This window comes from Varroa destructor, unplaced genomic scaffold (assembly GCF_002443255.2).
Source record: "Varroa destructor unplaced genomic scaffold, Vdes_3.0 BEIS01000002.1, whole genome shotgun sequence".
NCBI classification, from domain to species: Eukaryota; Metazoa; Arthropoda; class Arachnida; order Mesostigmata; family Varroidae; genus Varroa; species Varroa destructor.
The window spans coordinates 29386514-29399048 of record NW_019211455.1 but is presented as its reverse complement, the minus strand read 5'-3'; positions in this window follow the sequence as shown (position 1 = coordinate 29399048).

Genomic DNA, 12535 nt, shown 5'->3' with positions numbered 1-12535 from the left:
CCGAAATCAGTTTGGTAGCTTGTTGGGCCAATGAGATTCAGTCCACCGGTTTTATCCTATGAAGTTCCGATAATTCGGTCTGAGACCGTAAGAGACCAAAAAAATGATTCCGTCGTAGGCCTTAAAGGATGCTGTCTTCTGACTCAGTGAAGGAACCCTACGGTCGCCCCTAAAACCGGACTATCTAGAAAAGCAGGTTTGGCCATAGAACGGATTAAAGCGAATTGGCATTCTTTGTTGATTATTATCGTTATGCCACACATAATCATCACATACGCTGTGTCGTAACAAATAGGACCGCGTTCCTTCCCGGAAGGCCTACCTAAACGGGTACCTAGGACCTCTAAAAGGTTTATACAGTGAATATTATGTGCGTTGGTATACTTTTTTTGTTAAATCGGCTACTTTGGTGGTTAAATCGGCTTAAAAATGCTTGAATGCTCTACAGTTACGCTACATAACTGAATTTTTCACGCCATTTTCTTGTTATGGCTATAAAGATATTGAGCGTTTTAAGCGAAAACTGAAGCAGATGTGTTTTATACTTCACAATAAAATTACAAAACCAAATATGCGCTATTTTGATTGATTACCTTTTGCCATTTCCTTGGTTGCACGATGATCCCTTCATTCCAGAACTTCTGTGATTTCTGGGCGAGAAATTATCAGAAGTTATTTCTGCATCTTATCATTAAAACTAAATGAACACCATTTAAAGAGTTTTTCAGTTACTGAAGCAGACGATAGCCTGATAGAGTAGGATCCGGAATACGCGGTCGATGCATTAAAATTTCCCATCAAAATTAATGTTGGGTTGCAGCTGAAGATGCTTGTAGTTTGGTATTGTGATAGTCGTCGTTTCTTTCGATGGCATACGATCAATCTGGTTAGTTTTTAACAGCAAAGGTTTATTCTGCCAAACAGCAGCGACTCGCTACGTACCCATAGCATCGTCTCCTTTGGCTTCAGACCGGCTTTGGCCACACGCTGTGAAGTATAACTTCTTGTTTAATTGTTTTCAATTTTCGCGTCATCGTCACATTATTTACCTTTATCACTCGTGGTCAACGTCTTTAGAAATGGCTCCGTTACGTTGCATTTCTACGGAGATTCTCATACGAAAATAGGACCGAGTAAGTTATCTCGCGTCGATATATATGGCATTCGAATACCGATCTTTTATGTAACTAAGTTTCTCAAATGCTCTGAAACTATTTGATAGTAGATGTGTAAGTTCGTGACGACATCATGGCTACTCACACGTAGGTTTTGCAAATATTTTCATCACTTTCTTCCCGTGACTGGTCGACCACCTTGAGGAGCACGGTTCATAGCGAAATTGAAAAGAAAAATGCGCTACAAAAGCATTTTCAAGCTGCTTCTTCCGATAGTAATGCACTATGACAACAAATAGTGTAATTTTTTTGTAGGCCTGGGTAGCAGTTACGTTTCTATCCTAGAAAAATTGTAAGATATAAAATATCTACGCAGGAAGTTCACTCATCTTCAAGATGATTTATCTTCAATCTGAATAAAAGGTACTACGACAAGTACTCAACACAAACACTACATTCTAATCTCAGCTTTTCAATGACTCGTATGACGTAGGACGCGTGATTTTGAAAGGATCTATTTAGAAAAATGGCCATTACTTTTCTTCGAATCAATGTATTCGATTCGGGTGCATATTTACTTATATGTCACCTATTAGGAACTGCTTGAACCAGTTATGACAACATACTTAAGTTTAGTCCTGTTTATTTTATTGATCCGGCCTTATGACGATTGAATACTTCGTTTTGCGACTCGTTTCGAGGCCGTTTACAACTAGCCCGATCACTTAACTACTACAATATTAAACGGAAAATTGAAGTCTTGTTAAGAAGTAGGCTCACAATATAAAGGCGGGACCCAATCCTATCAGTACTTCGAATTTGGATTCAGTCCTCCGAATACGTAATACCTTTATTCATCATTTTCTTTACTTTCCTATAGTCCTTTTCCTATATATTACGCGATTCCCCATGTTGGCCCAACAACAATATTCTTTGTCACCCTCATGTTCGCGCTTGTTCCATCATCAGCAGCAAAGACCCCTTTTTCCGATTTTAAAAGTGTTCAGCGTTTCCTTCTGATCCGTTGTGGCATTGAGTGTCGTTTCAGTTTTACTAGCTGCTGTGTTCTTTCGTCGTCTTCGGCGCCATCACAGCCGTCGTAGGCAGAAACCAGCACCGTCGCCCCTGTGACTGCTCCTATTTTGTGTTCCCTTGATTAAACTTTTTGACAAGTGCCATTCGTTTCCGTATCAATTTTAGAAAAGCGACATTGCCCTCTGCTTGCCAGGGGAAGAACAGAGAGAGAGAGGGGGGGGGGGGGGGGGCGTTTCCTTTCGGACTTTCGCTGCCCATTCAGAGTCTGCCGCTCGAGGTCTGTAGGCAGTCCGCCGCTCGTGCCCACCTCGTCGTACAGACAAGTGCGAAAGAGATCTAGAAAGGCGAGCGGACTTCAGGGAAGAACCGAGAAACTGGCAGAGTGGTAGCTGGAGCAGAGAAGTTAGGACAGGATATGCGGCCTTTTTAAGGTTCCAACAGAGATCTAAACCGTCTCCTGCATTTTCCCTTACCCTCGATACTACGTGGCTTGCTGGTACAGCCCCGTTGCTACCTTCAGTTCTGTGTACCGCCTTCCCTAAAACTTATTTTCCTCCATTTGTTCGTCTCCTTTTCAGCATCACCTTTCTCTGTTATCGGATCTCTTAGTCATAGGGATTCCATGGCCGAAGAGCGTTTAGCGTCTTTCTAAATATACCCTATTTATATGTTTTTTTTTTTAATAAATAATTTTTTAAAATACAGTTATTTATTTATTTGCCATTCTACAAGCAGTTCGAGGTTTGTCAATTAGATACTTTCCCATCAATGCGTAGCACAGACGCTGCATATTTTTTTGTCTTGTTTGTCTGATATGTTTGACGATGCCTCTACTGCGACAACCTTTACTTTTAGCTTAAACAGACCTAGGTAAAAAATGCTGGAGTCCTTTTCATAAGCTATTGCGACTCTATGTTCTAAATACATTAATTTACCCGGAAACTGATATTTTTATTAAAAACTTCAATAAGTGCTCATCCGTTTGTGATTGTAAGTTGCATTATGTTCTGTATTCTAGTTATTTTTTCCTTCATTGCACATCAGTTAGAATAAACAAGTTAATAGACTTAGATAAATTTAAAGCTAAAAAGAATCACAATTTCAAGTGCATTAATTTCCTCTGATACAGCTAAAATCGCTCGATGTGAATCATAACTTAGAAAAAATTTTGAAGACTTAGAAGAAGAAGTCCAGACCTCATTGATCCTTCAAATAAATTTTCAGATAAATTAAAAAATATCCATACTATTTACTATTTTCATTCAATAATTGCAATATTGAAGTCAAGTGGTTGTGGACAGTATTGCCAAGATAGTGCTAATTAACTTTATCTCGATATATCAATATTCGGTCTTCCAAAGAAACGAAGACATTATTTCATTTACTAGATAGTCTGCCCATAGAAAATAGCGCCCTGTTATCGTAGCGGAATGTTGATAGACACTGTTTTCCCTCGAAATTAAGTGGGATATGACAATCACGATAAAAAAAAAAAACGTTGTCAATTGGTATTTACCACCGTAAGGCGTTTTTCCCTAGCGCTTTAATAAATTTTGTTAACCTCAAGCGGGTTTAAATGTTCTGAGCCGTCAAACAATTACTGATGGAACTGTACTACAGTATAGCTTTTCTTTAAAGAAAACGTGCATATATACTATGTAACAGAAAAAAAAAACAGAGTTATATTGGCTTTATGTATGGAATACTAAAGTGCCGGACGATGCGAAATAGGATGAATTTATCGACCTTATTTATCTTCCTTAAATAACTCAGGTCAGATTCACTTTTATCCAGGACAAAAGAAGACGAACAGATCATGTAACCGCTGTTATAGTTTCAAGGCGTTTGGCCTAAGAGATTGTTTCCGCAACCGATAGATGTACGAAACCTGACAGCTGGCTGAACCGCCATCAACTTGTACGACAGAATTAAAGGAGATAGAGGTACTGCTTTCTTACAACCGTTGTTCAAAAGATACCCTTGATAAATTCTTCTTCTTCTTGATAAAATCTTTGAATACTTTAGTATTTGGGCAGTTACATTAAAATACTAAGGGTTTTGCCAGAGAAGCTATAATTATATTGAAAAGGCTAAATAACAATTTTTGGAGTTGACGAGCGATGACGATACATTAAGGGTCTAGAGTAGGTTATTGTAAGGAAGCTCGGGATCATTACTCATAGATACTCGTAACGAGTGCCGTCGTTATCGTTGGATAGGTAATAGTTGTATATAGTTTAAGTACTTGAAAGAAGTAATGTAAGTATGGTGTACATATACAGATTCTTGCACCATCTTGAATATTCGGAACATGTTTAACTTTCAAAGCAGCGTTAGAAAGTTACTGTGCCTTAATATTCGTTTCTAAACTCGCAGTTCAATAGTTGGTACAAGGAGCATGCTCCGCCAAAGCGTCGAATGTCCCGTCTATACCGTTAACGGATTCGGATCGTGATTGTCGTAGGTCGTGTCTTAAGGTCTGTTCTTGACTTTGTGTTCTGCATCGGCTAACCGGGAATTAAAATAGAAGATACTTAAAAAGTCTCTATAGATATTCCTGACTATTCATGACTTTAATTCCAGACCCTAGCCCTAGGATTACACGTTAGTACGAAATAGAGAACTCTACCGTAAAACACATAGAACTCTCTCAAGTCAGTTTAGTATCAAGATAAAGACATAATTAGTGTCTAGCGAGCACATGAACAGATAACAGTAGTAATGTTTTATATATTATGACTCGAACATGTCGGCATGCCCCGCAAGTACATAGCTGCCAACCAATTTCGTCCGAACTTTGCTCTAATAATAAAATTCGCCGGCTCGGGAACGTGTATATATATGATCAATCCGTTCCGACCGCGCCGCGTTACAAACAGCGGGCTCTTTTACGTAGCAAATTGATTTCTACGTAAGTTAATTCCTCCGAAAGTAAACTTCCGATTTATTAACCAAGCGTTAATGGCGCGTATACACCTATTCCTCCAAAGGACAGTCAAAAGCTTGACTGGAAAACCTTAATAGGTGTTCAAATAAAAAGAGCTACATGCTTTTTTCCTAGATCGTAATCCATCCACTTGAACGACAGGCGATCCCAACGGGTTTCAGCCGCATTTAAATCCTCAAGTGAAAATCACCATTCCTTCCAAAGCTCCATCCAGCAGATACGGTGGCCTTTATATGCATTGGGCAAGACAAATGGTTTTGAATATTCATTATACGTGCTTAGGACGTGCAAGTATGCTTAACGTAAAGATTCTTTCAGGTAGAATTAAATATGGAACGAAGCGATTTCGCCAATTTCTTCGAACAATGCCTCTGGAGTAATCGACAAAGGCTTCGTTTGTGAGGTCGAAAGCTCACTTGGTGAAGCCGCAGAAACGAAAATATTCAATTCTTTCTGAATTAAGCAAGCGTTGATAACTCTTGGAAGGTATGTAATATAAGGAATTCCAGTTATATACTTTATAGGCTCACTAGGAATATGTTCCTTGTAGGCTTGTCTTATAAAATGTCATTTCAGGGTATTTCAATGAAAATGAATTTACACATATAAATCTTCCATTTATTTAGCTGGCCTGGATAGCTTGTCTGGCTGTTTATACTGCTAGCGCGTTGCAATATATACTTCTCTTTGGCTAAGTTTAGATTTTCGGTGATGGCCCATGTAGTAGCGTGCTGATCGATAAGTTAAGCTGTTCATATGTTTGATCTTTGAGGCTGAAGCTAGTAGGCTTGCGTTTTGAGCCAAAATTAAAGAAAACATTTTTAAATAATATTACTAAACTATATATGTATGGATCAGTGACTTTCTGTCACTTTTCGCTACTTTTCAGCACCATAGTCTCATCGCTACAGAGGTTTCCAGGCAAAAACGTATCCCTCAACGAAGCTAATTTGAGGAATCAGCGTTGAGAGAGTCCTGAGGGGACCGAAACAGGTGCTAGTCTGATCCTGTAACATTTAGACTATACAGTGGATGTCTGAAAGTTTTTCATTTGAACTTTCTAAATCTTTTCCGGTAGCCGAAAATGTATCTGCTCTGGTATTGTCATGATGAAAGACGACGCCATTTTCTATTCACTAGTCCTGCTCGATTTTTCTGTTTAATGGCTTGTTGTAAGCATGTTTGTTGGTTCTTGTTAATAGGGCCAGACGCAACAAAATTATAGCGCATTCGCATAATTTTCGTTTATATTCAAGGTAGTTTATCTTAAGTCTAAATAAAAAACATTTCGACCATTTTAGTACTTGTTACTGTCGGATTTCAGTCTTCAGATGACACCGACTTCGATCCGACGTAACTCACATGATCTGCGATATGTGACCTTAAATCTGTCTAGCTATAAGAATCCAATACTTTTTCGGCCAGCCAATATACGTAATACAGGAGCTCTGGGACGATGTTTACAGCTGAGGAGCCTCGCTTGCGAGGGCGGTGTCTTCTTTACGCCCCGTTCGACATAATACCGCTTTCGCTTAGACTGCGAGCTTCATACGTCGAGGTTCAACTTGAGATCACAGATTAGTTACAAATGACAATGGAACTTTCTTCGTGGACAAAAACTATAACCTATGGATAGAAGCCATGAAGGAGATGAAAACTAGACAGGTCTGCCTATAATAAGATATCACTTTGTTCTGTTACTTTTAATATCTTAGGACACTCAGAACAGATTTCACTGGAAGCTAACACTTCGACGCGCGTTATTCCCTTTACGAACTGGGGCAGATCGGTGGGACCCCCAGCGAGCGATTTCTCCAAATTGTAACTACTAAATTCACGGGACATTTTTAATTAAATACAATAACATACGTATATCAAAAGTATCTACGTAGACATTTAAATTGTAAAGGGACAACTGTCTGCTTGCTGATGTAGAATTTTTATATTATCTTTGCAATACCACAGGTTTCATGGTACGGTTTTTTCTTCGATAGTTAGCATTGTTTGCCGTTCTTAAGCGATCTAATTAATAGACCTAAATATAATAAGGATTAGACGATTTTCACCTTATCTACGTTAGCTAGATACTTAGATACTCAGGGAATCATATATGGTCTCAAACCTTCTCGTTAGTCCGAAAGTTTCAATGGTAGAACCTTGTAACGAAATGACTGTCCGCGATAAATCGATGCCAGCTTATAGAACACAGTTAATTTTGCAGTCGCGTGACCAATTGGCTGTGTTTTTTTGAACCTAAAAACGTTAGCTACTGAAAACAGTAGCGTTTTATTGTTTTGGTACGTTCTTTAACGTTGCCTTAGTATTGGTCGTTTAGAGAATGTCCATTGGATAGATGAGTCCTATGAAACTGAAATCGAATGAAGCTAATAATGGAAAGTCCACTGAGAAATCATCAAGAATTTAGAGTACTTATTCGCTTCAAACCGATAGGGGATAATGAGTATAACTAAGTACTAACAAGAACCTTGTAAATATGCGTAGACTGCTTGAGAGCCACCGTAAACGCCGATAAACAAACAGGTTTTTATGTTCCATAGGCAGCGTCTATCAGCCGGTTTTGCTCTTGTACTTCGAATGAAAGCTATACTTAGCGTGACAATTCCTATAGCTGGTTAGCCGGTTTTCGCGGCCTTCTCACTGATCGCTTTTCGTACCTTGCTACCCCCGAAAGAGAGACGCGCTGGTTGCACTCGCTGTCAAGAGGGGGCCGAAAAAGCTGGTAAACTATCCGCCAACTATTTAGCATCCAACACGATCGGCAAGATGACAGGGGAGCCAAAGCATTACTGTCTGCAAAGCATCGCCGACAGAAACGTCGAATGAGGCTTAGGACGGGGTGTCGTCCTAACTTATGGTGTAAGACGGCCACCACTTAGCGGAGTGTCAGAGCGTTCGGTGCAGGTGTTAAATGGCCACTGCGGAGCCATTCGTTCGGGTATTGCTAACGCCTGTCGCCAACTGCAAAGCGCGCTCCTGCCGCCATTACTTCCGTACGCAACTCTACAAAGACCAGACACCCTGACTGACAGACATCAAGCCACCCAGGAAGGACTATCAGCGCATCGTCGATGTCGTTCTCGTCGCTACAGCATTAGCAGTAACAGTGGGCTAGAACAGCAACCTGCTTGGCGGGTGATTCGCTAACCGTCTATTGAATCTTGATGATGGTTTTAACTTCCACCCCACCTTGAGACGGAAACTAGCTGGCAGGCTAGGTACCCGTCTGATTCGGTCGCTCCTTCGTTTAAACCAATCAGGGCCACTTCTCAAAACTAAGATCACCTCAACGATAGAGCGATGTTGGCGGTCGCTCTGCGATGGTTCAAGCAGTGATGAATGAGGCATCCATTTATTTCTTCGGCAGCAGTAGCATCAATGGTGGCAACGAAGGTAGAGTGGTGGCATGCCAACGAGGTCGACTGGCCTGTCGGAGTTCTACCAGATCGACATCGCCACCACTAGCAACTGCCCGCGGGCAGCAGTGGAGCAGCTAGCTCTAACTCTGTGCGCTAGCGTTTCTTGGTTCCCTCCTTTCCATTCGACCTTATACCGACTATCCAATTTCGCCACATCCACTATTTCACTTCGTGCCGACCTAGGCGTGCCACCAAATGTAAGCGGAGGCCAGGCAGCAAGGAACCTTAAGCAGTCGACGCTCTGATACACCGACAGACCGACTAGTGTGACAGCCCGCTCAATAGTGATGGTGGTTGTAGTCGTAGTGGCGATCTCCCTCTTTCTTTGCTTTTCCTGATCGTGAAATGCTGTGCGCAAGCCATCTTCTAGCAGGTAGGCCGCTGCCTGCCAGCAGCTGCCCTTAGTCCACTGCTGTAGAAACTGCTGCTGCTGCTGACTCTGCTACTGCCACCGGGTATATCTGCACTCTAGCGTCGACAGGAGTGATGGCCTGCCTCTTTCGCTATAGATTCTTCTTCGGATCGAACGGTTCTAGGTATGAATGAAGGCTCGGCTTGTCTCCTCAAAGGCTGCGAAGACATAACGTCCGAGGTTCCTTGACGTATTTACTGTACTACGTAAGTCTGCTCATGTCTTTGTCCATATCCAGAAAAGTGCCGGATATGGAGAATACGTTTAGTCCGTGGCGCAAAACGTTGAAGCGTAGATAGCGTGTTGACTATCTGTCTTTTCATCTCATCTTTGAACTCGCCAACAGGTGCGGGCTGCACGGCGCGCCGTGTGCCGGCTGTGCTGGGGGGACTGCAAGAGAAAGAAGATAGCGGCAGCAGAAAAAATTTAAACGAAATAGGGAAGTGAAGATACGCCAATGCTAAGGACATTTCACTTAGTATACACGCGTGTTTATGCCAGAACTTTGAGAATGGTCAATACCCAGAGCAGGGTATCAGGCGGGCACACAGTTAAACACCAAAAGTGTTGAATTTTAGTTTTTAAGTTAACAAACGGGATTAACTTTAACTTCCAGATCATGCGTTTCAAGCTGGCAACGCAAGAAAGGCAACTGCTAACATTTACCTCCAGCTCTCCATCGGAAGATAGAAATATCATGTGGTGGTCGTTCACTCCGTCAATTTGACTAGATTAGCATCCATGTTTTCTAAGGTCAAACTATCTCGTATCAATAAGCTTCCGAATGTTTCATCATATATATATATATATATATATATGTATATAATGAAAAAAGAGCTGTGTTAAAAGTATGTTATGATTTGACGTAATATTAGAGTTAGAGAGCCACGAATAGCACATTTATGCTTATTCAAAATGGTCGGCTCTTTGGCAAGAGAAGGCGTGTGAATAGATCATCAATTGATAGTAAGCTATGAATATTTCCATAAGGTGAAGAGTTCCTCGGGCTTTAGAAGGATATCGAGAAGGTTTGAATGCATAAAGACTGAGCATCTTCACTGGCATACACAAACAACATTACAAAGCGGAGAGTGAGACCGATTAACCTATAGTACACCTATGATAAAAAACAAAAAAAAAAAAGATTTGTTATTATGTGAAAAAGCCCACTTTATTTTTTAATATGATTTGTTCGAATTAGTGAAGGTATACATGACCTGATCAGCTTCCAAACATACTGTTTGATATCGGCCCATGTTTTTAATTCGGCTTTGCATATAAACGTAAGTATAAGTGAACATGTCAACAGACTTGGTTCGTTTTATTTTTTTTTTTTTTGTAGATCCTGTTCTAACTGATCATGTAGAAGATTATTACGGTGACCGTCAGCAGTTAGATGTTATCGTCATTCGAAGTGTATGAGGAACGTTCCTTGTTATTTTTTTATATTGGGCTCTTTATTTTCGTATAGCTTTATGAGCTCTACAAGCTCGGGAGAGGTCTAATTAGGTGTAAGGGAATACGATGGTAATTTGAAAGTGCTTTTTTTTTTTGCTGTCTCTGGTCCCTGTACGACAGTCTCCTGCTCACGACCAGTCAGACGCTCAGTAGATACTGTTTTATTTCTTCACTGTTTTTTATACTCAAAGTGGTTTCATGTGTGGAACATGCTTCTTCTTCTTCCATCACCGTAAACACTACCATGACACTCCCGTTGTAGTTCTTCCACGGCGATTGAGCGTAACGTTAAGCGAGTTCAGTATCTATATAGCAGTCACTACCTTGACTAGGCCCCAAATGACGCCAAATGGTTTTCAACAAAGTACAGATAACTCAATGGGGTGCGAAAATGCGACGCATCGTAGCTGCTGCTAGTAGATTTTTTCGTATTGAGTGAGTAGGTTTAGCTGTATTGCGCGCTAGTACACAAGTGCGCGATGTTACTTCGTAGATGCTGATAGTTTCTATGCCCAGAATCCATGGCCAGCCCATATGTGTGTTGCAAAAAGTTCTCGCCCGGTACGTAAGTTGGCCGCCAAGTAATGAACAGCCGACAGCAGTAGCAGTAGCAGCAGCAGCAGCAGCAGCAGCAGCAGGGACGGCCGCACGCGCGACCAACGAGTTCGCCAACGACAGAGATCAGCTGTACAGCCGTACATCGCCTTGCATAGTCGTTGTACATCTCGCGTACTGTGTCGGAGTGGTTGAAGTCAAGAAAAGAGAGAAGACGTGAGAGAGTATTGACTTGTAGAAAAGATTCACTCTTGAGCAGAGTAATATAGTGACAGCAAGAAAGGATCTTAGCTTCTAGCCGCCTACATCTATCACTATCAGGTAAAGTACCGCGAATAGTCGTTGCTTGAGCTGAGGCAGTTACAGCCGGCTTCGAACGCACCAAAGCAGCGAGCGATGGTCGTTATTGTCAGCCGAACAAGCAGTAGACGCAGACAAGGTGGACCGAACAAAATCAGACCAACTAGCAAGCTCAATGGGTCTACAGACAACTGAAGTACAGTTGGTGCGTAAAGAAGATAGCACCTCTCGGTGGTATAAGTAAGGGGCCAAATACCAGACAATCTGGGAAAAAAAAGTAAAGAAACGAGCCAGCTCGCGAGTCTGCAGCAGCAGTATCCTCCCCTCCACCGCAAGAAGCAACAGGGATAGCCGAGCAGAGCATCGCTACAACTGAATAACGGAAGCCCATTCACGAGACTGCTTATGCTTCTCGACGTTCGTTGGTTCAATTCTAACTTAGTTACAGTACTACTATGTACCATAGTTTACTAGGTTTGTTATAGCTTGTTTACCCTACTGCCTACGGGGAATAAGGACTTGTCGAAGTAAACAGCCATCGCCTGCAACACCAGCGAAACGATTCGGAGTGACTGCTGTAACTGAGCCTGTTAGTGTTGCTTAACTGAAAAAGCACGAGCAGCACATCTATGCGCTATCTCCTGACTGCTTTTTAGCGGTGCCCATCGCTTTTCCTCTCATTCCTTCTTTCTCCTCTATCTCAACTTGTCCAAGAGCAAGGATAGAGAAATAGGGCAAGCTTGTTCTTTTTTCCCTACTTTTGCTGCTGTCGCCACTGCCAGGGCTGGCTTACTATAGGTTGAGGACCATGGTGAATGCTCGAGCGAACCGTCGGCTCGTTTTAATATAGTAACGTTCGTGCCGTCGACACCGCACTTGCTCTGCCTGTTCAATGTTGGTCATATAAGAGCAGCAGTGGCAGTAATACAACTGCGCTGTCGCATTCTAGTGGGTGCCCGCGCAAGGTTGTTGGATTTAGTGTTGAAATGGGGCGTATGGGACGAGTAACTTAAGGTAACCGAAATATGGGGCGAATACAGACTAGGAAAATAGTTTGAGTGTTGCTCGATGGAGCAGTTGCGTGAAGCAAAAGACGAAGGAGCCTGTTCGTGTTGTCCCCTTAGGTAACCGTATGAAGAAACGGTGCGAACAGCAATTTCACAGTGAATTTTTCCAAGACTTGTCTATCTCTTTCTCTCTATTTCTTCGCTGTTTCTATCTCTACCCCAGCCTGCTTTTGCCTTCAAGCCTATATTGTACAATAGCAAAGCAAAGC